Genomic DNA, 25,449 nt, shown 5'->3' on the forward strand with positions numbered 1-25,449 from the left:
GCAGGGCTAGAGGGGGCCTGGGAGACCGAGGAACCCCAGCCTTTTCACTTCCTGACATTAAGGACTTGTTTGAGGGCTGTTGCAGAGCACAGGGTGAGCACAAGCCTTAAGCAATGAAAAAGAAAGATGGAAAGGCAACAGGTGTGTGGGAAAGTGCTAAGGGAAGAGAGATTATGGGTGAACAATAGGTGAATAAATGGACAACAACAAAGAGAGAATGTGATGTAAAGGGAGATCTGTGTGCCTTAAAAGGTAAGCTCCCTTGTTGACAGACATGACAGGTAGCTATTTCCTGCAGATATAATTATCCAGGGACTACACTCAACCTAAAGGGATCTTTTCAGTCTTCAGCATTAACCTGGAATACCTTTAAGATGCCTCCTCATCTTCACTGTTGTTGTCTGTAAACTTGCACCAACCTACTACAGATTAGGGAATCATAAAAAGTGTGAAAACCTAAACCAGCGGAGTCTGTACTGATTAGAATAAGATTCCCATCAACTACTGTAGTACCAGGTCTCCCTGCATAGTCTCCACAGAGAAAACGAATCTCACATGAGAAGAAAAAAACCTGCTTTTTCCAACACACCTCTACAAAGCTAAAAATGGATACCGGGGGAAAGGATCAGTCAAAGCCAACTAAGCCAACTCCACTAAAACATCTCACACTCTGCCATGATTTCCAGCTAAATGGGTTGCACACACACTAAAAAAAAAAACCCAAACTGATTCTTAAAGAGCTGGTAATGCCGCAACTTTATTACATACATATAATTTGAATGCATATGCTAAAACATTATATACATCTTTCCTCCAATTTGAGATTCATAACACTCACTTGAAATGATTCATTCTATCTAATGCTTTTCACCCATGAAAGTTCTATTTGCAGCACCTACTGCCCAAGTTCCTATCTCCACTTGGAAAGGTGAACTACTTTATAGCACCCCATCCTGTCTATCCACTGTACATGCATTCAAAAGTTTCCAAATAATTTCCTGCTCAAGGATGAGAATAAGCTTGCCTGCCACTGAAATATCAGTGTCTCTGGATAAAATACAACACCTATTTAACAGCACAGAGCAACATTGTCACTGCAAAACATGACATACATGGTCTTGGTTTTACATCCTGTCCATCAGGGGAGCATTTCTTATCATTCTGAGATGGATTTTGGCAGTGAACCAAAAGGCAGGAGGGCATGTCCTACATCTTTCTGCACACAGCAGGTTCATCATGGTTCTCTTGTGTTCAGTCTCAGGACTTCCCACAGCCAGCACTGGCAGTGAGGTGTGTGGTCATGATCACAAATGTGGTTATATTGGCTTTCACTACAAGAGAAGTCTTAAACTGTAGAAGAGGAGTTGCTAAGTTCTGAGGAAGGAAAGCAGGATTCTAGAGGGGTGGAGGGAAAGGCTGTTTATTTAGGGCATTGTCTGATCTCCTTACTCAAGCAAATAGTTTTACCAATTGCCTTTGATAATTTCTCATTAACAAAACGTTTTCTTAAAGACCCCGTCCTCCACTCAAAATATTCAGTTGTAAAACATTTGCCAAACACAAGAGGATCTCTCTGACTGCTGATCCCTGAACATTTTAAGACAAGGAAACAAATGGACCTGAACCAAATCTCCTCATAGACTTGGGAGCCCACTAACTCTCTGAGTATTTCCTATTAATGACCTGACTACAAACAGAATAGTAGTTCTTTACAACATCCCCTGTGCATATGTGGCATAGAACAGGCACAGCTGTACCCATATATAACACATTTTAAACCAACATATAATATGCTTTATACCAATATATGTATCACTGCAAGAAAAGAGAGTGATACCTTTGTGGGGCTGTGTTTCTTTTGTATTGTTTTTATTATGTTTGAAGCAGGGACAGTACTAATAAAACTACCTTGCTGCCAACCCCTCTCTCAGAGGGAGAAGCTAGCACTGGTTCACTGCGATTTTTTTATTTCAAAATACTTATGTTATCCCTTGTGTGTGCTTGTGTTGATGCATGAGGGGTAACGTACATATTCTGAAATAAAAGAAACACCAGTGAACATATGATATTTCTGTCTGACATCAGGATGAGCTTGTCACAACCAAGTCTATGTCCCTGACTTGGAACCTAGTGGTAAAACTAAACTGACATCAAGTTCGTTTAGTTTACACCAGCAGAGATTTCCTAATATAGGCAGGCATATCTCTTGTCCTTTCATCCCACCCCCCTCTTTAATTTGTCTAAGTTCTGATGACTGAATCACTTCCCCTTTGTTTCTCTGATTTCTTTCTTAATCTTCTGCTCCTGAAAGATGCTTAGTTCCTGAATCCCTATACAAATACACTTTCCTTTCTAAGCTTCTCACCAGCCAAACAAGGTTTTATTTGTTTATTTAATTTGACATGCTGTAGAGAAATGATCCCGTTTCCTATGGATTATCAAAGTAACAAATAGCTTTACAAGAGGGTAAACAAAGTAAAACTCATGCTGAAACTCCTTTGAACAGGGGGCTTCCCTTCATCATGTGAGTCTTTCCCCTCTCCTCTACACATTACACAAGATGACTTTCTGGTCACTTTGGACCATGGCCACTCCTGGAACTGAGCTAGTCATCAATTCCTCATCCATCCTTCCACAAACTTATCTTGAATTTATCACAACATGGCCAGACAGCTTTGAACTCACTCTATGATGGAGCATTTTATTCATCTTGCCTTTGCTTCACAGTGCAATTCACCCCATCAAGTTTTCATTTTTGCAAAAATGCAGAGCTGGAGGAACCTGGTGGTGAGCCTGGGAGGCTCTGTGGAAGCAGGCATACCATGGTGATTTTTACTGGCAGTTTGCCTAACTCAGGCGGCAGACATGGTACGCCTAAAGCAGCACTCTGCAACACATCTCCTGCAATGCACATTTCTGGAGAAAAATAGACAAAACAACACAACTCAGGTTTGAATCTAGGCTAAAATTCCAAAGGACTCAGAGTCAGAGCTGCTGAAGAGCAGCTCCCAGGGCAGCAAACCCCAGCAGTGTGCAGCTGACATTTTTTCAGGGCACTTAGGGTTGGTGGCTAGGGACTGGCTGGCTTCCCCCCACCCCCAACATCCCTTTCTGTTTATTACTCCTGCTGTAATTGGGAGGCATGTGTGGATGAATTAAACATAGCAGGACAGATGAGAAAACTCTCCCTCTTAGCTGGCTGAATGAGCAAATTTAACTGAGCCTGTTACCCACTGAGTATCGCGCCGACATGCCAGGGTCCGGTTTCCTTTGAGCTCGCCCTTTCATGCGGAGTCCCTCTGTGCCCCCTGCCTTGCTCCTCACAATATCAAACAGCTGGAGTTTCAGCAGCCCCAAGGAGAGCCTTTGCATCCGACAGCAGCAGCAGTGGGAATTTTGTCTGGGATCAGAGAGGGACAGGGCAAATATGGGCAAATTGGTAGCCAAGGATCAGGGGCGCTCTGGCATCTCCAGAAGGAAATGGGACACCTCTACCCCCCAGCCATGGGCTGTGCTTGGTCAGTGCCCAGAGTAAAAGTTTTCTTATGCCTGAGGAACTGGGGTTAATGAGGGGGTTTTGGTTTTCACACTACTTCGAGCTGCAGACAGGCCAGGGGCATCCAGAAGTCAGTGCTGGCAGTGAGTTTGAAACAAATGCCTAGAGCAGGCACTCCCAGCAGAGCAGCAACAGAGCTTCCTGAGAGCAGGACTGCCACTGGCTTGTCCAGGGATGCCAAGGGGACGTGGCTGCACAAACCAGCACCCTGCTGTGTCCCAAGGCATTTCTTTTGGGAGGCAGATGAGAAAAACAGTATATGAAGGGCACTGCTGCATCCATCTATTCCCTCAGGCCCAGGGATAAACAGGGAATGTAATCCCGCAGGGCTGCAATCTTTCCTTTCATACTGTTTAACAAACCCTGGGGCACTTCTTTGCACATGGTAGCTCTAATTCTGCTCCCTCACCTTTTTCTTCCTACCTCTGTAAGCCTAAAACTACTCAGGGCTAATTCAATTCCTGCTTTAATTTAGGAGAGTTTATGACTGCTTTAAATTAGGAAACCAGCATTTTTCAGACAAGGCAGGTGCTAGAGGTCTTAGCACTTGTAAAAATTAGGCCACTTAGTGAGGTGTCTACATATGGATTTAGCACCTGAGGAGTGTGTTACTGAGCAATATAAGGAAAAAACTTGGAACCTTGGAAACAATACTTTAAAAGATAATTAGAGAGCAAAGTTAACATTTCAGAGGAAGGAAGTTTGTGTTCAACCTAAGTCTTTGAGTTCAACGTCATAAGCTTACCCACTGAAATGAAATTTGAAGAAGCCACCTTCACACACTCCCTTGGAACACAAAAAATCCTTCAGAAAAATCAGTTTTAATCTTTTCAGTACCTGTGCAATAAACCAAGGAAGTAAGAACCCCAAATATAAATAGAAAAAAATATTAAATCCTTTGCATCATTCTTATGAGAAATGAGTAAGGTGGGAGATCAGAACTCTTCTAAAGTGCCACTAAGCAAGAATAACTCTGAAACTCAATGATGACATGATTAAAAACTTCAACTCTTTCACCTTCTTTGAAGACTGAAAGACTTCACATTTAGAAACTACAGATCATGTTTGCCATCTGTGTTCTTCTGTACATGGCAAAAACATGAGAAACCTATCCTGACCTTTCAGTGACAGATTTGTTTCAAGATAATCTTTACTGAAGGGCCTTGAAAGACCAAAGATTTCCCTGCACCTCTGGGTGAACTTAAGTTTTGGGGCATAAGTTCACTCTTTGGTGCAGGGAGATGCAGTGAGGAGGAAGTGATGGGGTTTAATCTCAGGGAGCGGTGGCACTGCTTTTCCTGAAAATTTGTATCCGAGACACTTTCCGTAAGAGCAAGCACCTGCTAGGAAGGGATGGCTGGAAGAAAAGCCCTTTTCATCCTTTTGGTATTTATTACAGGCGATGACCGCCGAGGATGGGGCGCCCATGAGGGGCGGCCGGGGGGCTCCGTGAGGCGCCGGCGCCGCTGCAGCGGGCGCTGCCAGCCCGGGAGCCCCGCGGCCGGGCCCCGCAGCCCTCGCCCCGCGCCCCGGGCCGGCGGGGCCGCCTCCCCCGCCCACAACAAACTGTTCGTCCCAACTTCGCCGCTTCCGCCGGCCCGGGAGCGTGGGGCGGCGGGGAGGGCCCTGGGGGCCCGCGGCTCCCGGTTCGCGGTGCTGGGGGGACGGGGATGGTGCGGGGAGGGAACGGGGCCGGGCCGCTGCCCAGCTTTGGGGAAGGGGTTTTGCTTGGAGTTTTCTCCCTTCTCTGGCTCCTCCTCTTCTTCCCTCCTCCTCAGGGGGAGGGGAAGGAGGGAGGCTCTTGGGGCAGGAGTAGCCAGAGCAGGGAATTGTTTGGGAGTTCAGTCATCCAAAAGCCGTCTCCCGTATGGAGGGTCTGGCTTCCCGCATCCCGGCGCCTCTTCCCTCCTCCTCCTCCTCCTTCTCCTCCTCCTCCTCCCGCCGCGCCTGAGCTCAGCGCGGCCCCCCATCCCCAGCGCCAACCAGCAGAAAAAGCACAACCACCACCCTCAAACCAAGGGCCCCCTCACTTTCCCCTTCCCCCCAAAACAGGCTTTCCCCCCTCTTTTTCTCTCTCGCTCCTTTTTTTTTTTTCCTTTCTGTGTGTGTGCGTGCGTGCGTGTGTGTGTGTGTGTAGTGAATTCCCCGCAGATCCGGCCTGGAAGTTCCCAGCTCCTGGAGTTAAGCCTCTTTGTTGCTTCCCTTCGTTTGGGGCATCTTTGTGTTTCCCCCCGCCTGCTCCACTGGAGACCGCGGTGAGTGAAAGAGAAGGGGGCCCGGGCCTGGTGGCCCTGGCGAGGGGCTTGGGAGGACGCACGGTGGTGGCGGGCGATGGGGCGCAGGGCTTTCCCCCCATCCATCTTCAAGCAGCGGCAGAGTTTGGGAAGTTGGTGTGGAGATGTAAGGAAGGGGGTCTGACCAGGGATGTAGGATACGTGACAAGGGAGTAGTGGAGACCCGCTGGTCCCCACTGGGCGCTTGTTTTGGCGCAGGCAGGTGAGATGTGGGGGCTCGGATGTTTCCCTCCAGCTCTTCCTCGTCGGCGGCTCGGCCAGAACTAATGGAGGGCCCAGGGCACGCACACGCTCCCGGGCTCCCTGGAACTTCCCCGGCAGCCTGGTCCACGACCTTGCCCCGTCCTCGCTGCCGGCTGGGCGAGGAGGCACGGTGAGCAGTGAGGGAGAAGGAGAAGCTGTGCAAAGTAAGGCGCAGATCCATCCTCCATTGCTCCAACTCTTGTCAAAAGCTGCTGGGAGTTTACAGACAAGAGCTGTCTCTGGCAGATGCGAAGGCATTTCGGTTTGTGCTCTGTGAAGGGGCTGCTGCTGCAGCAGAGAAAAGCGGGAGTGGGTACTCTGTCTGTTAGAATTTTTGTCCTCTTCCGTGACCGTAGAGTTCTTAACGCTGGTGCAAGGATGAGGAGTGATTTAGGTCAGGGGAAGTAATTTTCTGCCCAGCAGTGGGATGTTGTGGGCTTTGTGCACGCGTGCCTCCTTGCTTGGACTGCAACTTTGGCAGATTGTCTGGATGGTGCCTGTAAATAGAAAACAGGGGAGAAAGTGAGATGCTGAATTTGTAGCTGCGTCCAAACAAGACTTTTTCAAGTGCTCTGAAGATACTTTGGAAAATAATAGACTTTAACCAGTACCCCCAACTGGCAGAAGGTACTTAATACAAATCTGTGTTTGGGCATTTCCCCAACTGATTCTGGTACCCCAAGTGTTATTTCACTGGCATTGTGTGAAAGGCAGTTCACATCTATTAAAGATGGTCTTTTTTGTCCTTGCTTGTTTTAAAGAAACTCTCTTGACCTCTCTGCAGCATTATGTGAGTGGGATAACAGGAATCCATACACACACTCAGAGACCAGCATGTAATTCCCAGCATGTCTTAAATGTTTTTCTTGGTGCCCAATTCTCTTAATTTCTACATCTCTACATTTCTACAATTTCAGTTGTTGCCAGAGTGTCTTTTTGATATGTCCATTTGCAATCTGCTAAAATCTGTTACAATTTCTTTTCCCATGGGCCAAAAAACTACCATGGAAAATATTAGAAGAATGTGGGCGTTTTGTAAGTAGAATTTTATCTTAGTATGTTTTGAAACTAACTGACTTAGTGTGCCTGCGATTAAGAGGAGGGTTCCTCCATATTTATGCCTATGTACTTATATGGTAGACACTTTGAATTAATGGATTGAATATTGAGGTTCGTGTCGTGGGGAAGGATTTCAGCAGAAACACATCATGGGTTTTCAGTGAAGATTCGTTCTGTTTATTTAAGTGACCTAAAGAAATGAAGGTGAAATAAATTCCCATGCTGCTAGGAGTCATGTGGGGATCTTCTGAAGTAAGTAGGACAATTAGGAAGGGCTGTGAGCTTCCTGCTGGGTGCATGATATTCTCTTACAAGAAATGAATGGAGTTTTGTTCCAGGTCCTTTTCTTAATTCTCCCCTTCAGATACAGGGACTCATCCTGCATATACCAAGCAGAAGAGGTCCCAGTAGGTGTTTACTGTGAGGGTTGAAGTCAGACACAGTGCAGTCCTCCCTGCTTCCTGCTGGGGAATGTGAGGCAGGTTCATATGAGCAGTGCACAGAGGTTCTGTGCAGCTGGGAAAGGCAGGGTCAGTTTTCTCCCACTCACACACACACACACCCACAGGACCTTTATTTGAGAGATATCCCAGCACAAGAATCTACACATTTCTTCTCTGCTTGACACAACGGAGAAGCATTGGAGCTGCATGATTCTGCATGTGTGTGCTCCAAACCAACATGTAAGTTGTATGAGTTCTGTGTATCCCTGCAGTCTGAAGAAAGCAGCTTTTCTGTGCCTTCTACTGACATGATACAGAAGCACAGAGCGAGAGGTTCTTTGAGACTGCAAAGTGAAACCCAGTGTCTGGTGTTTGCAGACGTCTTTCCAGCCCTCAGAGTGGGAGACTCTTGGCTTGGAGGTTTGCTCCATTGAAGGACAGGTGAATCATTGCTCACTTCACTGCATGCAATTCTGCTGTGCCCTCAAAACTACCAGCACACAGATCCCTCCAAATCTTCAGAACCAAACTGGCAGCCCTGAAGTACCTTCATGATGCTGGTACAGCTCCTCCTGGCTTACAAGGGCCAGCAGAATTGCTTCTTTGGAGCCAGCTGGGGCCTCCTGCCGAGCAAGGAGCATCACGGGTGGGGCTATGAAGCAAGCAGCCTGCTTTGTCCCCACACTCCCCAGTGCTGCAGTGGAGAAAGTGCCTTTCCTGAGCTGAGAAAAGTTATTCATTTAGCGCAGACCTGATTTTTTGTAGTTTCTTGTGATTGTTAGTGAAACACTCGCCAGATCTACCTGCCAGTGTTTCCTGGCCTATTTCTGAACCACATGCCCTTAGGAGCACAGAAACCTTGCAATTTGATAACAAGCATAGGAAAAAAAACAAATATTGCTTCTTCTGCCTGGGCTGTGGGAGGGAGCATGGGTGACAGGACAGGAAAGGCACTGCAGTTGGAAGCGTGTGTTGGGAAGTGGAGGTGTTTGGGCTGGGTCTTCAGCCCATGCACAGCATGCCCTATTATGAGCTTGAACTTTCTCCACAGCCCTGTGCCTTACTGTTCCCGTGCAGAAGCTGGAACTGGGCCCTGTGCTGATGGGTTGAGCACTGGGAGGGGGGGCAGGTATTACTCTCTGTGTTGGCTCTTGCCAGCTGACCTGTACCTATTCTAATCTCTCTCAGAACAGAACTCGGGTGCATGGGGATTACCCTCTCTGTTGTGCTGGACCTCCTCAGGACTAGCACAGGGCTGGAGAGGCCCTGTGCCTCCAAAATCACTCTTTTCCCAGGCAAAGGCAAGCTGTCTCCCAGCACCCCACCTTGTCTGCCTCATGGAGCAGGGGAGCACTAACAGGGAAAGGTGTGCTGGGGACCATGCTGGTTGTTTTAGCCTAGGTTGGCCGGCAGGTGGGTTTTTGGAGACTTGAGCTCAGCTAGCTGGACTCAGTTTAGTCACTCAGCCTGCAAGGTGTTGCAGCAGCAGTAGGCTGAGGTAGCTCGAGGTTAACAGAAGTTCCTTTGGCAGTAAATAATGGTGGGTTGTTCATTTTAATATCTGATGCCGAATGCCTCAGAGATGTGAGGTACATTTCCCTTGGACTTCTTTAATGTGCAGAGGTGACTTTGGTATATTAATACTGGCATGTTATAGACCAAGGCTTGCAGATCTCTTGCTCTAAACCATTACCTCCCAGGCTAAAAATCTTCAGTGTGAATTCTACAGCTAGGATGGGATATCCCACAAGGGAAAAGTTCTCTTGCAAAATCTTTGGAGACTTCCTGTTTCTGGTTAGACTGAAAACATCCTGAGGGAAAAAACCTGCTGCTGTGTGTTCTGGTGCTCCTGTGGTCAGTCTCGGTTTAAGAGGTTGTTATGTATTCCAGTTCCTAGGCCACAAGAACAATTTAAGGTGAATAATGACTAAATGAATTGCAGGTCCTTAGGTGGAATGGGGGTGAATATCTTCCTTCAGGTTTCTAAATGTACTTTGGGAAATTGTTCAATGCAAGGTATTGCATGCTTCTTTTTCTGTTTCCTGATGCTGGGTTTAGTTCCCCTTGGCTCCAAATCATACGACATCATATCTGCTGCTTCACTGGCTGAACACAGTGCTTGAAGCCGGTTCTCTGGAAGGAATGCTTGCAGAAAGGGAAGCTTTCAAAATTTGCTTTGTATGCATATTTGTGTGTAAGTCTTCTAAAATCTCTCCACAGGAGCGTGTGCTCCAGCAACACAGCTGTCTGAGTGTCCATGGGAAGCTAAGACAAAAGGAGTATGGATGCAGTGGAAGCAAGTTGGCCGAAAAGCTCAGAAGGATATTTATTGCAGGGAAGAGAAACCACTTGGTGCTTACACAGTCCCAGAGCTGCTGCAGGCGCTGCAGAACTTTCTTAAGCTGTTGTTCCCTGCTTAAACAGGGAGCCACAGATCCCTGCCCTGAGGATGTTACATGCTCCTTTTGTTAAAATGGCCTCTCTTCCCTGCAAAAGGACAGATGGGATGGGAGACTCAGCTCTGGGATGGGAGCCTGATGGGGTTGGTAGCGGAGCACCTGGACTGGGTGCCTGTGTGGGGCTCTGAGCGCTGCCATTGTGTGTTGTAGGAGCTCTTGAGTAAGAGGCAGTGCCAGTTTGTTTTGGCCCTGGTGGCATTGATGGAGAGAAATGTGCATCAGGGAGCGTGTGGGACGTGCTCGAGCTTCTTTGCCCTCCTTGTGGGCAGTGTGCCAGCACAGAGGTGAGAGCCAGACTTGCTTTTTGCTCTGCTGCTCTTGAGAGGCTGCTGCCCTGTGTCCAGTCATCTTCCCTGAGCAGCCATTAGATGTGAGGATGGTGACTGTGCCTTGTGCCTTTGCAGAGTGTTGGAGGCTCGCTGGGCAAAGTCCAACATGTTGCCCCTATGGAAACCCACCATTGTCAAGTTTGCAGAGGTTTTGGGCTGTGGTGTCTCTAGATGTGTGTGTGAAAGCCAGATGGTGTTTTGGAAAGCGATCATTTTTCATTAACTTCTGTGCCTGGCAAAGGCAGTCAATGTTTTCACCCCAAGGCCTGCAGCAGCAATACCATTTCAGCTCTCTCAGGTCCACTCTGGCAGAGAGATTAGCTAGCAGGTTGTACTTTCATGCACAGCCATAGACCCAGGGCCCTGCCAAGTGCAGGGATGTGTTCACTGGTTGTAATGTCAGCGAGTCTGAACAAGCTTGTATATCTGAAGACTGTGCATCAGTCTGCCTTCAGATATATGTCCTTCTGCTGTTCTTTAAATCATGAGTGTAGGGGGAAAGGGTGTAAAGATTCCTGTCAGAACTGTGTTGTCACCTTTCAAATACAGAATGAGGTTACTTTTTATTTTCTTTTTAGTTGATAGAAGGACAGGTTAGACAGATCCCAGTGAATTAATGTGTTGAGTTTAGTGTGGTTTAGAAGGCCTGTGGTAATACAAACATAGTGAGGTAGTCTTTTGAGAAATACACCTCAAATATGGATACATTGGCCTGGAATACAGCATTTATTTGCAAAATTCAGCTTCTTCTGGTAATGTCACTGTAATTTATCCTGGTAATTTTAGGGAGAGCAGCCACCTTGCTTAGTGATGCCCATGTTTTAGGTTGCAAGCCTGGGACGTGAGGGCAGCTGCGTTTGATTCTCCTCTACACCACAGATTCCCCCCCAAGCTGGGGCAAGTTGTTCTTTGCCTCAGCTCTCCACCTGCAAAACTAAATGGCACTTCCCTGCCTCCTTGTGGTGTTGAGGATAGATCTGCTGGAGATCAAGAGAGACCATAGATTTGCTGGCCCTCCAAAACCCCTTGGATGAGGAGCACAGTTGGTTTCAGCAGAGAGCCTCCTGTGGCGCTGACAGCCCAGTGGGCGGCTCCTGTGGTTGCCTTTGGGACGTGTGCCCCTGCTTGCTGGGTGGATGGGGGCTCTGTAGGGAGTGCAGGATGCTTTTGCTTTGGAGGGCAGGCTGGTGTGCAGCTACAGCAAAGGCCCTCTCTGAGCGTGACCCTCGGGGAGCCTGGCGTAGGTAGCAGCAGTGCAGCTGCAGCCAGCTTCTGGCTCCAGCCAGTGGTGGTACAGAGAGGCCATTGTAATCCTATGTGCTGTGCACTGTACATCTCAACAGGCTAAGTGGCTCCAGGGTTGGTTGTTTTTCTTATTTTTCCCCTCCTCCTCTCCATCCCTTCAAATCTACTTTATGAAGTTCCTCCCCTTAAATTGAAAATTTGGCCTTATCTTCAAAGAAGCCCTTTAGTGCCAAGCTTTTAAAGGTGGGGAGGAGGCGAGAGCAAAAACATCACATCCATTAACAACCCAGTTGCCAGAGAAAATGTTTTTTAAAACATAATCTGAAACCTTAGTGTTTGGGAGCCAAAGCCAAGATTGAATACAAGTATGGGCCTTGTCCCTAGAGAGTCGCAGTGCTGGGAGTATGCTGGCACAAAGACAGACCATGGAGCGAGGATTCTTGTGCATGCACGCACACAAATAGACAATTATTTGGAAGCCGATAGTGTTCTGGATGTTGAAGAAATTTATTCTGGTGCCTTCTGTCCCAAGTTGCTCCTTGAGCTGTAGCTGATGTGGAGAGCATTTTCATTGCTCCAGCACTTTTCTGGATGGCAGTCCCTGCTGGAGCAGGAAGATTCCTGCTATTTGTTGACCGTGGGTGGTAAAAAGAACTGTCTGGTCCAGCTTCTTTAGAGCCTGCTGCTGTCAGTGTGAGATTTCTTTGGGAACCCTGAATGGTGATGGGCATATGATTTTTGTGTTTTATTTTTCCAGAAGAAAGCTGCTTGTTCGACAAACCCAAGCACTGTCAGATTGAAGGGTTGGGTTTGAGTTTCAGTGTCAAGAGATGTTTTCAGAAACATGCTGGGTGGGATATTTCAAAAACACCTGGGCCGACTTTGATGATACAGTGAGGAGTCAATGGGATTTGTGCATTGAGATCAGCTCCCCCTCTTCACTTTTCAGTACAGGGTCTGAAAAGTGGTGGGTTTATGGGATGGTCCCACTGTCACCAGTGTAACAGCTGCCCAGATTTGCCCTGACCACGTAGTCCTGCATGGAAGGCACCCTGTTTTGTTAGTGGCTATTCAGGCACATATCCAGGCTTGCAAGCACTTGAAGTGAAGTTTCTAAGCCAGAGTTATCTGGGCAGAAAGAGAACAAGATGGCCCCAGTTAACCAGTTGCAACGGGGTTTGTATCCAGCGAGGAACACCTCATTACTAACTTCTTCTGGGCATGGCTAGCCAGACCACAGCAGAGCTGTGGGACCCTTGCAGGAGGAGGGCTTGATATCTACTGGCTCTTGAGTCCCTCTGGGGACTTCCATACCCCTCAGCTGGCCAAGCAGGGTATCAGGCTTGTAGCTGTCAGGAATTTCTGCAGCTGGAGGCTTGTAGGGTGAGACAAGCCTGGGAGAAGCTGGTGCATGAAGAGCTCCTCAGAGAGGTACGCCAGCTGCTTTAAATGTATCCATCATCACCTTTTGTTACTCCGACTACCCTTGGGGTGTCTGGGACTGGCCTGAAGGGAAAAGATGTCTACTTTGCAGCAGATGAGGAGGTGAGCTCCTGGTTCTGTGCCAGCTTGTGCCTGAGCACCTTTGTAATGCCATAGAGAAAGAGTCCAGGGCCACACAAGGACTGGTTGGCGTTGAGGACCTTGCTGCTCTGGGTGCCTGAAGTGCTGTAAATGTTGCAAGAGTAGTTCAGCTATTGTCACCCCAGCTCCAGATCCTGTCAGAGGTGTCTGCCCAGGCAGCAGAGAGGAGGAAGGGCTTGGGATCATGATCAACTATGCCAGATGACCATGCAGCCCATTAGTTGGATGATGGATGCTGAGAAAGGGAGGTCAGTACCAAGGTACAGAGCTGGGGCTGCTGGAGCCTGGGTGTGTTTGCTGACCCTAGCCACCTCTTGGTAGGGAGATAGGGAGCCAGTTTCAGGAAGCCTTAGGGAAGAATGATCTGGTTTACATGGCTACAGCAAGACAAGCCAGCCCTGTGTCTCACAGGACAGGAACCAGTCTACTCCAGCTTCCACTAGAGCTGGCTGTGCTTGCCTGGTGGGGAAATGTGCAATACAGGCTATGGGATCCTGCTGATGGCATCATGAAGCCTGTGGTCTTTTCTGGAAGGAAGGGTCTACTACTTACATCATGTAGCAATTTAGGCAGGAACATAGTTGCTAAATATACAGTTGTCCTGTTTTTCTCACAATTGCCTGGGCTGCAGGTTTGGGGAGAAGGGAGTAGGAGCACAAAGACGCCAACATCAAGAGCGAGTGGCAGGCTGTGTTTATCATTGATGCCTGACTCTATAATCTCCTGGGGATAGCTTTGGACATCCCTAACCTCTGAGCCACTTGAAAGAACTACCTTAAAAAAAAATTCCCAAACTAGTGACCAAACAAACAAGTGCAAATTTCATCAGCCACAAAAATGTGAGTATAACCCAGTTTTAGCATAGTTTTAGCACTGAAGTACAGGTTTCTTGACTCTCTGGATTAAAGCCTGGGAAAGGCCTGCTATTGCCATCTTCCCCCATCACCATATTCCATAACCTAAATTACTGTTTGTATTACAGTTGTGTCTACAAGTTTTAACCAAGGTTGGGACACAGCTATGACAGATACTATGTTAACTGGTAGCGGGAGACTGTTCCTACGTTCCCATTCAAAACAGTGAGGCAGATGTGAAAGAGGAGATAAAAATAGAGCATGAAAGGACACATGTACCTTGGAGTGACTGGCAGGTCAGGACTGCAGCTAAGTACAGACCCCACCATGCCTGATAGTCAGTCTCATGTTGCATCTTCTATTGTGCCCTGCTCAGAAGAGTCAAAGTCCAGTGTCAGTAAACCTTGACTGAAAGTTGTCCGCCTTGAAGCTGAGTTGTCATAGCAGAGGCTCATCTTCCTTAGCTTTCAGTTCACATCAGTGGCTGCATGTGCTCCAGGGAGTGATTTCCCAAGGGGCACTTGGCACTGCAGGTGGTGTTGGTTCCGTCCTGCTGCTGTGCATGCCTTACATTGGGGCAGGCAGCATGTCTTGCGGGGCTGGGGAGCTGCAGGTGGACAGCAAGATTTTGTGGCTGAAGGGAAAGAAAAGGAGCCAGTCATGTCTTTAATTCTTTCCTGTCAGCCAGTTTTCAGTTGTGGCATTGTGCTTTGAAAGGTAGCTGGAAGAGGAGAGTGCCAGTTTAATAACAGTGCAACGTGCAATCTCAAGTTAAACCGTACCATTACATAAATACTGCGTGCCTTCTTTCCACAGGGGGTCTGGGACTGTGCTCCTCCTGCTCTGAAGGCATTGCCTTGCAGTGCACAAGCCAAGAATAAGCTCTAACAGATGCTGCTAAGGCCAAGTCCATGGCTTGTATTGTGCCCAGGTGCAAGAGGAGATGTTCAGGTCAGCAAAGAGGTACCTTACACTGTAAGGAGGTGCAGGAGCAGCAGGGAGGGACAGCAGGGTTACTGCTGCTAAAGAGCTGCTCTTCCTGAGCACACTGAGCCCATGTCTGGGGACATACAGGGGTACCTGAGTGCTAATCTGACCCCTACAGGCACAGGCAGCCCAGTAGGGAGCAACTGTGTGGACCCCAGTGGCAGGACATGAGCAAAACTTGGCTTGATGCATTAACTGGGAACTCTCTCAAAGAGGATAGGATTGCTTCAGTGAAACCTGAGCAGGTTCTTTCCCCCCTCCTTTCTTGTCTGACTTAGAGCACTGTTTGGGTGAGCGGGTGGGGATTCAGATGCATCCTCTTCTGGTATCCATTTGCAAAAAGCTGCAGGCAAACTGTCTTGGGGGACTGCTCATGGCCATGCCTTTCTACTGTCTTATTAACAGCCTGAACTGCAGTCAGAGGCTTCTTGCTCAGAGGAATGCTTTGAAACATACTGTTTTTAATGGCACTGTTGCCAAGGGCTCTTTGTGTCTAAGTGAAGGGATGACTCTTTGCTCTACTCTCCAGGAAGAGGAGCCTATCTGTAGCAGGACTCCTCCATTTGGCAAGTGTTTTGATCTGCTCTCTGCAAGCTAAATAATTGAATTACAGAGGAGATCTCAGATGAGGTGTTTGTGCCCTTGCAGTCAGTGCCTTGGGAGTGGAAGAGTGGTGGGAGATGTCAGACAGCTGCACAGTTACAGTTTTTTCTTCTCTGTTGATCCCAGGACACTCCCTGTGCCTGAAAGACTGCGAAGAGGCCCTAACATAGCTGCTGCCTTCACTGCTGTCCAGCTGAGTTAGACAGGGCATGGGATGGAAAAGGCATTAAAATGGATTTGTGCCACCCATCCCTCCTCATGCTTACTGTGTATAATCTCTTTCTCTCTCCCAGCACACAGCCCCCTTTCAGTTTTGCCTCAGACCTTGCAATGAGAAGGGAGAACAGGATTGCAGCTGAGGATTCTAGCGTGGCCCTGTTCCCTGCGTGCATGCTGCCTCCCAAAGGATGTAGGTGCCTCTGCCAGGTCCTTGCACCCCCTTTTCTCCCTGTTTTCTGTCTTTAATTTCCCCTTCTCTGCCTGAAGTCCCAGCGCTGCCAGCAGCAGTTGCTGGGGCTGAGAAAGGCTTGTTGGGCCATATCCTGTGTGCCCCTGCCCTTACTTGTTTTGGGGAAGGCTGATAAGGAACAACCAGGGGTGCCTCCCCAGGCACCAGCCCGCTGCCGCAGAGATGCTCCCAGGCCTCGCCGAGCCAGGGCAAGCGCCGCACGCTGCGTGTCGGAGCGGGCCCGGGAGCCCTTGCCTGGGCACGGTGGCTGCCTGCAGACACAGGCTGGCTGCTGCCTCCCCACGGGTTATTCTGGAGAAACGCCGTCCTCAAAGTGAGATCCACGCCTCTCCTTCCCTTCTTTCCCTTCAGCTGGTGGACTGCGGCTCGAGGGTTCAAAGGCAACATTTTGAAGTCCCCACCAGCATTTCTGATCTCACAGCACTTTGCGGGCTAGGAGGGTTTTGTGCTGACCTGCCTCCTTACAGGCAGCCAGGGAAGCAGTGGACATGGCATGTGCTGAGCTGCCAACATCTGCAAGGGGCGTGTAGGAACCAGGCCAAAAAGGATCAAAAGCTGTTAATGAGCCACAGATGGTCAGCTTTATCTTGGAGCCTGGTGATTTGGGCTTCTAGAGCTTTCTGACGAAGAAATATGTGAGTAAAAGCTGGTAGCAGGAAGGAAGCTGGGAAGGAAGACCCTAAAATAAGATCCTTAGACATATATGGGGGACCTCAAGAGATCATCTCTCCTAGAGCTCATCATATTTTTTCTGAAGGTCTCCTTAACTACTTGAACTACTTGTATGCTGCAAAAAAAAAAGACTAATTTTCCATGGGAGAATTTTGTAGTCAAGAGGTAAGACCAGCAGAGGTTTTTCTGGGGCTGTTACAGAGGAGGATCTCCAGAGGCTTTGCTTGAGTACAGAGCCCCAAAGGCTGCGATGGATGTGTTCCTCTCTTGCACAGGGCAGGATGCTCCCAACAGATGTTTGTTATCGGCAAAGTAAAGTGAAGAAACAGAAAAACTTCAGCTGGCAGTAAATGCAGAGGGAAATTATAATTGTTTCCGTGTTGTGCTTGCTGAGAGAATTCTTGAAGCTGCTTTCTGTCCCATTTTTAACATTTTATGTTTATATAGCTTATCTCTTTCATGAGGAACTATTAAATCCTGCAGCACGTTGTGGATGTGACTATATGAAACAGCTTGTTTTACCCATCCCAGGGAGAGTGTGCCAGCTGCACAACTGGATTCTAAAATTATGGAGCAGTGTTTTCACAAAACTGAGTGCTCTTCTTCCTGGAAGAGTTTATTTTATTTTCCAAGTTAAGAAATGGTGAATGATTTCCCTAATGGTATTTCTGAGATTGTATTTCCCTTAGATAGGTGAGTTTTCACAGTTGCTAGAGGGAGAGGAAAGACCTTATTCCTTCCCACTTCTAATGCTGCACTTGTGGTCTGTAGCAAGTGACAGAATTTAATGTAATTTGTAGGGTAGGTACTGCCTGAGCTGATCTACATATGGCTTTGCATTGAAGAGTGAAAGGTTTTTCTGGTGGTGTTCAGTGCTGTGGGACAGTCACAGATTTCCCTTCTCAAAAAAGGCATTGACAGTCCCTGTAAGCAATTAGAGATAAATGTCCTTGAGGCAGAGCTTGGCTTTTGCTGAGCACCTGCGTTCTTAAAGGAGTCTCTGTACAATAAAGGAATCTAACACTCCTTATGTTCCTTTACTGGATGGTAATATAAGGATTTTTGGAAAATCCAAAGAATTCTAGATTTATATTTCCTGTAGGCAATCGAATGTCAGGGGCTTGCTGTGTCCTCTCAGAACACTGCTTGGGTGAGTCTTTAGAGAAGGCCATCTGATCTTTCCTGTGAAACGTTTGCTAAAACCTCTCAAGCAAAGGTGATTTCTGCATTGAAGAGGCATTCTAAAATGATAAAGCAATTCACAACACAAAAGCTTCTTACTCCTTTGCAGCAGAAGGCAAGTTAGACTTCTTCAATTAGATTATTAGCATATTAGACTTAGGTTTTAAAAATGTTTTAGGCTGAGCAGAATGCATTGATAGATGGAAGAATAGATTAGAATCTCCTGTTGTCAACCCCAAAGCCCGGGAGCTGGTGTCAGTGTTTATTCCTGGTCTTTTACTGCTTACAGTTTTCTCCAAAAATGACTAAACATAAAAAACAAGGATTGGGTTTGGGGTTTGAGGTTTCTTTTTTTCCTTCCCGTGTTCTAGGCCAGACTCTGACCACAGTCATGTATTTGTTTTTTCTCTCTCTTACTTCCAAATGCAGTCACATAACAATAGCCTGGAAAAAAAGTACTGGAAATGATTTGTTCATGAATTTATTTCCTTTTTTGGGCTACAAGGAGTGGGTTAGCATTTGGGTAAGGAGGCTGGGAGCTCCAAGCCATCTCTTTCAGGATTGAAGAGGGTTTAAATGGGAACCATCCTGTTAAAATGAGAAGTACTGTAGAAAGGCAGCCTTTCTGGAGCAAGCATTTCCTCTGCTCCATGTGCAAAGCCTCACGCTTGGGGCACCTCTTCTCAGCTGAACTTCATTTGCTATTTATGTAACAGAAGCTTCTCGTACAGACACTACTAAACAGGCTTTGTCTGCCACAGCCAGGCAGGGAACGACTGGAAGAGAAATGCTCCTCCTGTCTTGGGCTCCTTCAGAAGTGGGTGATTGTTTGCTTTCCTTAACAGTCTACTAATAGGAGGTAGTGGGTGGTGTTGTCTTTCTTATTTATTTTATGTAGGATGTCATGACAGATGGTGATTTTGACTGTTGTCCTCAGCTGTAGAAACTGCTTTCTAAACCAAGCTAGCTATGATGGAGGCATTGTAGCAGGATGATCTGTGAAAGAGGAAAGCTTATCAGAGACATTAGATTCCCAACTGATTGTGTCTGTCATCTCTCTCCTAAGAGCAGGAAAAGAAGTGTTTTGCAGACAGGTTTAGGAAATAAATTTTTAATGTCTGCATCTTAGGGTCCTGGCAGGTGACATCTCTGATTGCAGGGAAAATTAAAAATCATCAGGTGGGACAACAATGAATATGTGACTGCTGTGCTGGTCAGGAGGGTGGTTGTTAAAATATCAAACAGTACAGGCATTGAAATCTTGATATTTTATAGATATTTCAATGGATTTGGTCCTTACAGGAGAGAAAGCAGAAGCAAGTAGAGTTTATGCATACTGGAGAGGGAACATAATCTGATAAAGGCCAGACCAGTCAGTAAAATTTTCAGATTGCAGGAAATTTCCTCAAAGTATTTATTTATTTATGGCTTTGCTAAAAAATTTTCACCCAGCTGTGTTTAAAAATATAACAGTAATGAGATACTTAAAAAAGGAGTTAATCTCTCCCTCTCTTTGACATGCTGCAGAGCACCAGCTGTAGCACAAGCAAGCCCTGGGGAATCCAAGTGGCCTGGCCATGCAGCCTGCAAGCTGAAGTCACACCTTGGGAAGCCAAATCCTGGAGGGAAGCACTGGCCTGTGGCAGGTCATGGGGATGTTGACCATTTGGCCATCCTCCAGGGGCAGCAGGTTTAGCCTTTGCAGCTCTTCAGCTCCTCAAATCTCCCCAGTTCTCTTAGATCCCAGTCACTTGTTCTCAGGGCAGCAAGACCCAGTTTTGTCTGAAGTACTGGGAGGCCTTGAACTGTCTCTGACACCCCCAATGGGGAAATGCTGGAATGAGGAGGAAGGGAAACCAAGGGCTTTTGTACTGAAGGAACAAAAAGCATGCTCTGCGTGTCCCTGGGTTCATCTGTTACAGACTACAAACCAGACTGGGTTTTTTGTTTTGCTTTTAAATGCTTCTTTGGCCAATGTGGTTTTTTAAAATTATTTTTTCTGTCTGTCTTTTTTAAAATTATTTTTTCTGTCTGTCTTTTTGGGAGACAGAGCCAGTCTGGGACTCTTCATTTGGCCCATCCAGCCTCTGCACAAATCATGCACAAGCCATCTTCTCCAGGCTCATTTCCCCTAGGATTTCCTATGGCTTTGCAATGGCCAAACCTTTGTATTTGATATCAAGGTGGAAATGGCAGGCCAGCTGTGCTGTGTCCTCTGGTCCTGTGCCAGCAGGGCTCAGTGCTGGGCGCAGGAACTCTGTGAGAGCTACAGCTGTGAGAGTAGTAAAAAATGTGTGTGGTGATTGGCAGAAATTGTTTTGAGGAAGCAGATGCCTCCTCCTCTGATGACGATGATGGTGTGGCACATGGTAGACTGGAAAGGCAAAGCATGTTAATTTTGGTCCCAGGTGGAGGATTGTGTGGAGAAGTCTTGTCTCCTCTGTGCCTACTGGTTTCAGCTTCAAAAAGCATATCTCAACAGAAAAATCTCCTCACCCCTGCTTCCTTTTTCCACCACTGGTAGGTAATCAAGATTTGGTTTTAATGACTTCCCTCTACTCTCTTTGTTTCCTCTCCCCTGCCCCACACATGCCTTTTTTATATTTTTTTATGCATTTCTTTTTGGCAGAAGTTGAAACGCAAGAAGCATTTGGAGCAAGATGAAAACAGTGGAGGAGCATGTTGGGCAGTGCAGTGCTTTGTTCTGAGTTCAGGGGGACGCGAGGGGGGGACGGGATGTCATTTCCCAGATGGGGACCCTGCCAAAGATCTTCTTGCTTCAGAAAGCAAGGAGTGATTTTTGAGGCTGTACCAGCTTAACCCTTTGTTCACCCGCTTCTGCCATCAAGGGAAACAGCAAAGGCATGGACCAAAAGTGGGATGGTGTCGTGCTATGTGGCCCAGGTGATGTGAATGATCTCAAACCAAAGTCTACTGTTGTGACTAAATGCTGTCAGTGGTCTGAGGTTCTTTTTCTCCCGTTGGAAACCCTAAGGAGTGGATGAGCAGTCTGCACTTGTTTATGAGTGAGAGTCCAACACCAGTGCCATTGTGGTTGAAAAAATGAGATCAGCATGTTCCTTACAGGGGTTAGGACTGCTGTGCCACCTCCTGCCCTGCCAGAAGCACCTGGTCGGATTTGGGATGGTGCTGAACTCTGCTTCAGCCATTCCCATTGCAGGACAGGGAGCACTTTTGCCTCATGATGCTTGGGAAACACCTTGTCCTGTGACCAAAGCAGCCCTGCACTGCTGGGACTGCAGCAGCAGCAAGCCCCAGGTAGCTTGTGGCTGTGCTGGGGACCACTGGCTGGTCATAGCACTGGCTCCTCCTGTCTGTTTTAAGCCAGTCTCCCATGTGAGAAAATTGAAAGTTTGGAGGGTATGGAAGGCAGAAAACCTCTGTAGGCATGTATTTTCTGCCATGTTTATAGCTTCTTGGGCTTTAAATACTGCATTGTGTAGGCTGCTGATTTAACTGCCCAAGGATTGCTGCACAGTAGCAAATTGAGGGTGAGAATACAGGAGGGGAGCAGAGAAGAGAAAGTTAAAGCAACTCTGCCTCTTTATTAATATCTCTTCCAGGTTATAAATACTTGGAGCATTTATGTCAGGACTCTAGAGGAGGTCATTTAACTCCTGATGAAAAAAACCTCAAGGTTTTTGTCTGTGGTACTGGACTGTTTCTTAGTATGGAGGTTCAGCCTTTTAAATCTGGATGGAGTTCTCCTGTGGAAGGCCACCCTTTTCCCTCAGAGCTGGAGTGAACCAATGCTGTATGCATCAAATGCATCAAATCCCTTTGTGTCAACTCAGAGTCACTGTTTGTCACAACTAAACCTGCAAGCCTCTTTTTCTTTGGAACCAGCAGCCTCTCTGGGTCCTTTGATCTCTCTCAGTCCTTCTCTAGCTAGGAGGAGGACAGCTTTCCTAACTCCCCCCCGTGAACCTCCTGCACACAAACACAGTCTAGGTACAAAGGTGTCAGTAATTTTGGGCTGCAGAACCACAAACTTCCCAGCACCTTTGCAGCATGAGAGTTTTTGATCACTTGTGCAGAATGCAGGTGGCCACAAACATGCCAAGGAATGGTTTTACCATCACTACTGTTGGTGCGTCCATGGCCAGTGACTCATAGAAAAGTGATGCATCCAGTGCTGGCCTTGAAGCATGCCCTGTGTCTGTTACTCTTCTTTCAGACAGCCAAGAGAGGTCTGATCTATAGGAAATTAATATAATGTCACTCTGGTGTCATTGTTGGGACGAGGTATAGAAGAATAGGGGCGTGTAGACAAAAGGTACGTTTGTAGGATTGCCTGAGATGGGTTTCAGCTTTGTTTTTGACATGTTCAATCTTGAATGCTTTCCCAGAGAGGTCAGCAGACCTGGTTGGAAATTCCACGTGTGTCTTACTGCACAGCATGTCTAAACTTGTGTATTTTTCATCCATTTTCTTGGATCCCTTAAGTCATCCAGGTGCCCCTCCAGCAGTCTTGTGAACCATGGGAGTGAAGGCCTGACAGATGGATAGGCACTTAGGTGGGAAGCAGAGACCAGTGTTTCCCCTCACTTGCCCAGTGCCACTAGGCACCCTTGGCTTCAGGGCTGGGATCAGCTGGTTTGCCCTCAGATCTTTGGCCCTGGTTTCTGGCTCCTCATAAGTACAGTAAATGCCACTGCAGGCTTTCAGGTGAAGTGGGACTAAAATGCATGGTACCAGAGCTGTTGGGTATTGCTCACTGTCTTGGAGGACTAATTTCAGCCTGGACCTTGTCTTTATTTCATGTGCCCAGGTAGTTGCATGTGTGTGGTGCAGGAAGGTGTCCACTGAACCACACAGACTGCTGTACTTATACCTGCCCAGTTCTGCAAATCCTATTCTAGATGAAAACATTTTGAAGGTGTGAATTTCTCGCTGTTTGTCCACCCTGGTGGTGGGTCTTCCTGCAGTAGTTCATCCCGTTGGCTTCACTAGTGCTTGCTGATGGGCTCAGTTGGCCTGTGACTGATGATCATGGGGTATTTGCAAATGGTGCCACATTGGCTCTGCTACTTCTCCTTCTCTGTTTACTTAGTTCTTGGCAGCTGGATGTTTGAATGTTTGCTTGACAAACGCTTTCCCTAAGTCTCTGATTTCAGAAAGTTTAGTCTGACAAACCCCAATGAATTATCCTGTTGTCAGTGGTATCTTGTCTCCCTTAACCACAATATTTTGTGTGCGCTGCAAATTCATATTTTCCCCTTGTTGCAATCAGCATGCCGCTCCCTGTTTGGTTCAGTTACTGAGGCAGCATCCCCAAGATGCTGACATCTGTATTTTACTAATCCAAAAATCCTGGGGCTACCAGGAAGCAGTAGAGATAATAACACTACATACCTGTCTAGCACCTTTCTATGAGAATCTGAAATTATCTGACTCATGTTCATCTCGTTACTGCTTGTACCAGCTGGAGTTTGCTGTTTCCGTTCTTGCAGCCTGGAAATCTGAGACACAGGGAAGGGGTATATTTTGTCCAATAGAGGAGGCAATTCCAGAAATGTGGCATCATAACCTCCAAGACTATAAGTTTCTATCCATCTCTGTCTTGCTAATTTGCCTCCAAAAGGGAGAGAGATCGGAGTGGGGTGATTGAGCAATGCTTTATTTGCAGTGATCCATGGCTGTATTAGGTGTCTCAGTAAATTCCACTCCAAAACAAAAAGGCAGTTGCAATATTTCTCCAGGGTAGCTACCTTCCTTGCCCGTGATCAGGGGTCCATAACGTAGTTCTCAGGAAGAAAACTATCCCAATACTGTCTCTTGTTGTCAGTTTGGTGGTTTGGAGTGATGCTGAGGGACAAGTGTACACGGCTGGCCTGGAGAAGGTAAAGTCCTTACTGTGTTTCAGGGGTGGTAATGAGACTTGTGGAAACATGTCTGCAGGTGTCTGGGTGGTCAGGCTGGGCTGTTAATCCATCCAGCTGCTGGCCTGTTTTGGACAGGGTCCAAGACCAGGTAGGACACTGCTGCTTTTCTTACAGCCTCCAAACACAGCTGAGGACCTTCCAAGCAAACCTGGGCTGGTTTATGGTTTTGGGTGGAAACCACAAGCAAACCACGTCAAATCACTGGATTCTGCCCCAAACCAGGCAGAGTGCATACGTTTGTTTCATTTTGCTTGGAGGTGATAGGGAGAGGGAGGAAAACCTGCATGGGTCCAGTGTTGATGTAAGGCCATAGGTGATCTATTCCTAAAGCCTTCCAGTGCCATTCCCATGGCTAGACCAGACAGATGAAGGCAGAATAATAAATAATACCCGAGCTAACGTCTCCTGGGAGCTTGGGTTTAAGAGGAGGGATATTTTGTCTGAAACCCTTCCAGAAAGGGACAGTTGGGAGAGGGATTAATGTAAATGTGGACCTTCAACATATGTAATCTCAGCCAAGGTGATGGGGCAGTTGGGTCAGGGTTTCCTGTGCTGTGGGGCCCTGCAGCATAATGTGCAATGGAAATAGAAACCCTAAGAAAGAAAGAAAGGGGGAGAATTGCATGCCCTGGGGGGTAAAAGTGCATTTATTTTTCACATGTTGCATCAGAACACACTAATTTTTGCCCAGGAGGGAGGGCAAGCACATGCAAAAACGGTTCAGCTTGCTAGGGAAGGGGTGTGGAAGTGTGATGCCAAACAGCTCAGGAAATGTGCCTGTAGGACTGTCCCCCCCTCCAGTTCCACGCAGGGCACAGGACCCTGCAGCAGGCATGTGCCAGGGCTTTGTCCTGGAGTCGTGCTCTCCCCTTGAGCCCAGGGCACCCCCGGCTCCCCAGTCTGTCCCCTTCTCCCACTCCCTCTTCTCTCATGTGCTTTTATTCATTCTGCAAACAGCGTATGCCAAATCCAACTTCACAGCTGGCTCTGCTCCACGTGTTTGTTTTCTGTGCCTGCACGGCGCTCGCCAGCTCCGCTTGCGCCACGGCTCAGAGGTGGAGGCAGCGGGGGGAGAGCAGGGCTGGTGGGGAGGGAAACGGGAGCAGGCTGCTGCTTGCCAAGCCCTTATTTGTTTAAAGCTTAAGCCTGTTTGAGAGAGCCTTTTTGGAGTGAGGGGTAAGTGGCAGGGGTGGGATGCGGGGGAATGGAGAAAGTAAACTGTGTGTCAAGGAAAGCAAACTTTACAGCTGGAATTGCTGCTGATGCTTGTTGTGTGAAAGGCCCCGGGAGGGGCCTTGGGCTCTGATCTGGTGCTTCTGGCGTGGGTTCGAGTGTGAACGGGCAGCGGTGACAAGTGGGGAGCCAGGGGCAGGTCTGTGCTGTGCCCGGTCCTCAGAGCCGCTGCTGCTGCTTGTCAGGCCTGGCTGTGGCACTTACTGGTGTGTCCTAGGAGCTGGCTGGGACACAAGCAGGTGAGTCTCCCTTCCCAGGCTCGGAGGCAGCAGCGTTTTGCCATCCTTTTGTCATGGAGCATCCCCTTGTCGACAGAGAGAAACCTTATGGC

The 25,449-nt window shown here is 47.7% G+C and overlaps 1 protein-coding gene across 2 annotated transcripts in view; it reads left to right on the top strand.

Moving 5' to 3' along the window:
- The first annotated feature begins 5,281 nt into the window (after positions 1–5,281).
- The window catches only part of BOC (BOC cell adhesion associated, oncogene regulated), a 54,438-nt gene continuing 34,270 nt past the window's right edge, over positions 5,282–25,449 (top strand). For both annotated transcript variants that reach the window (XM_063148310.1, XM_063148311.1), the window contains exon 1: positions 5,282–5,811. The gene's annotated coding sequence lies outside the window, so the exon portion shown is untranslated. The remainder of the gene's footprint in view (positions 5,812–25,449) is intronic.

Source organism: Melospiza melodia, chromosome 2 (assembly GCF_035770615.1).
Source record: "Melospiza melodia melodia isolate bMelMel2 chromosome 2, bMelMel2.pri, whole genome shotgun sequence".
NCBI classification, from domain to species: domain Eukaryota; kingdom Metazoa; phylum Chordata; class Aves; order Passeriformes; family Passerellidae; genus Melospiza; species Melospiza melodia.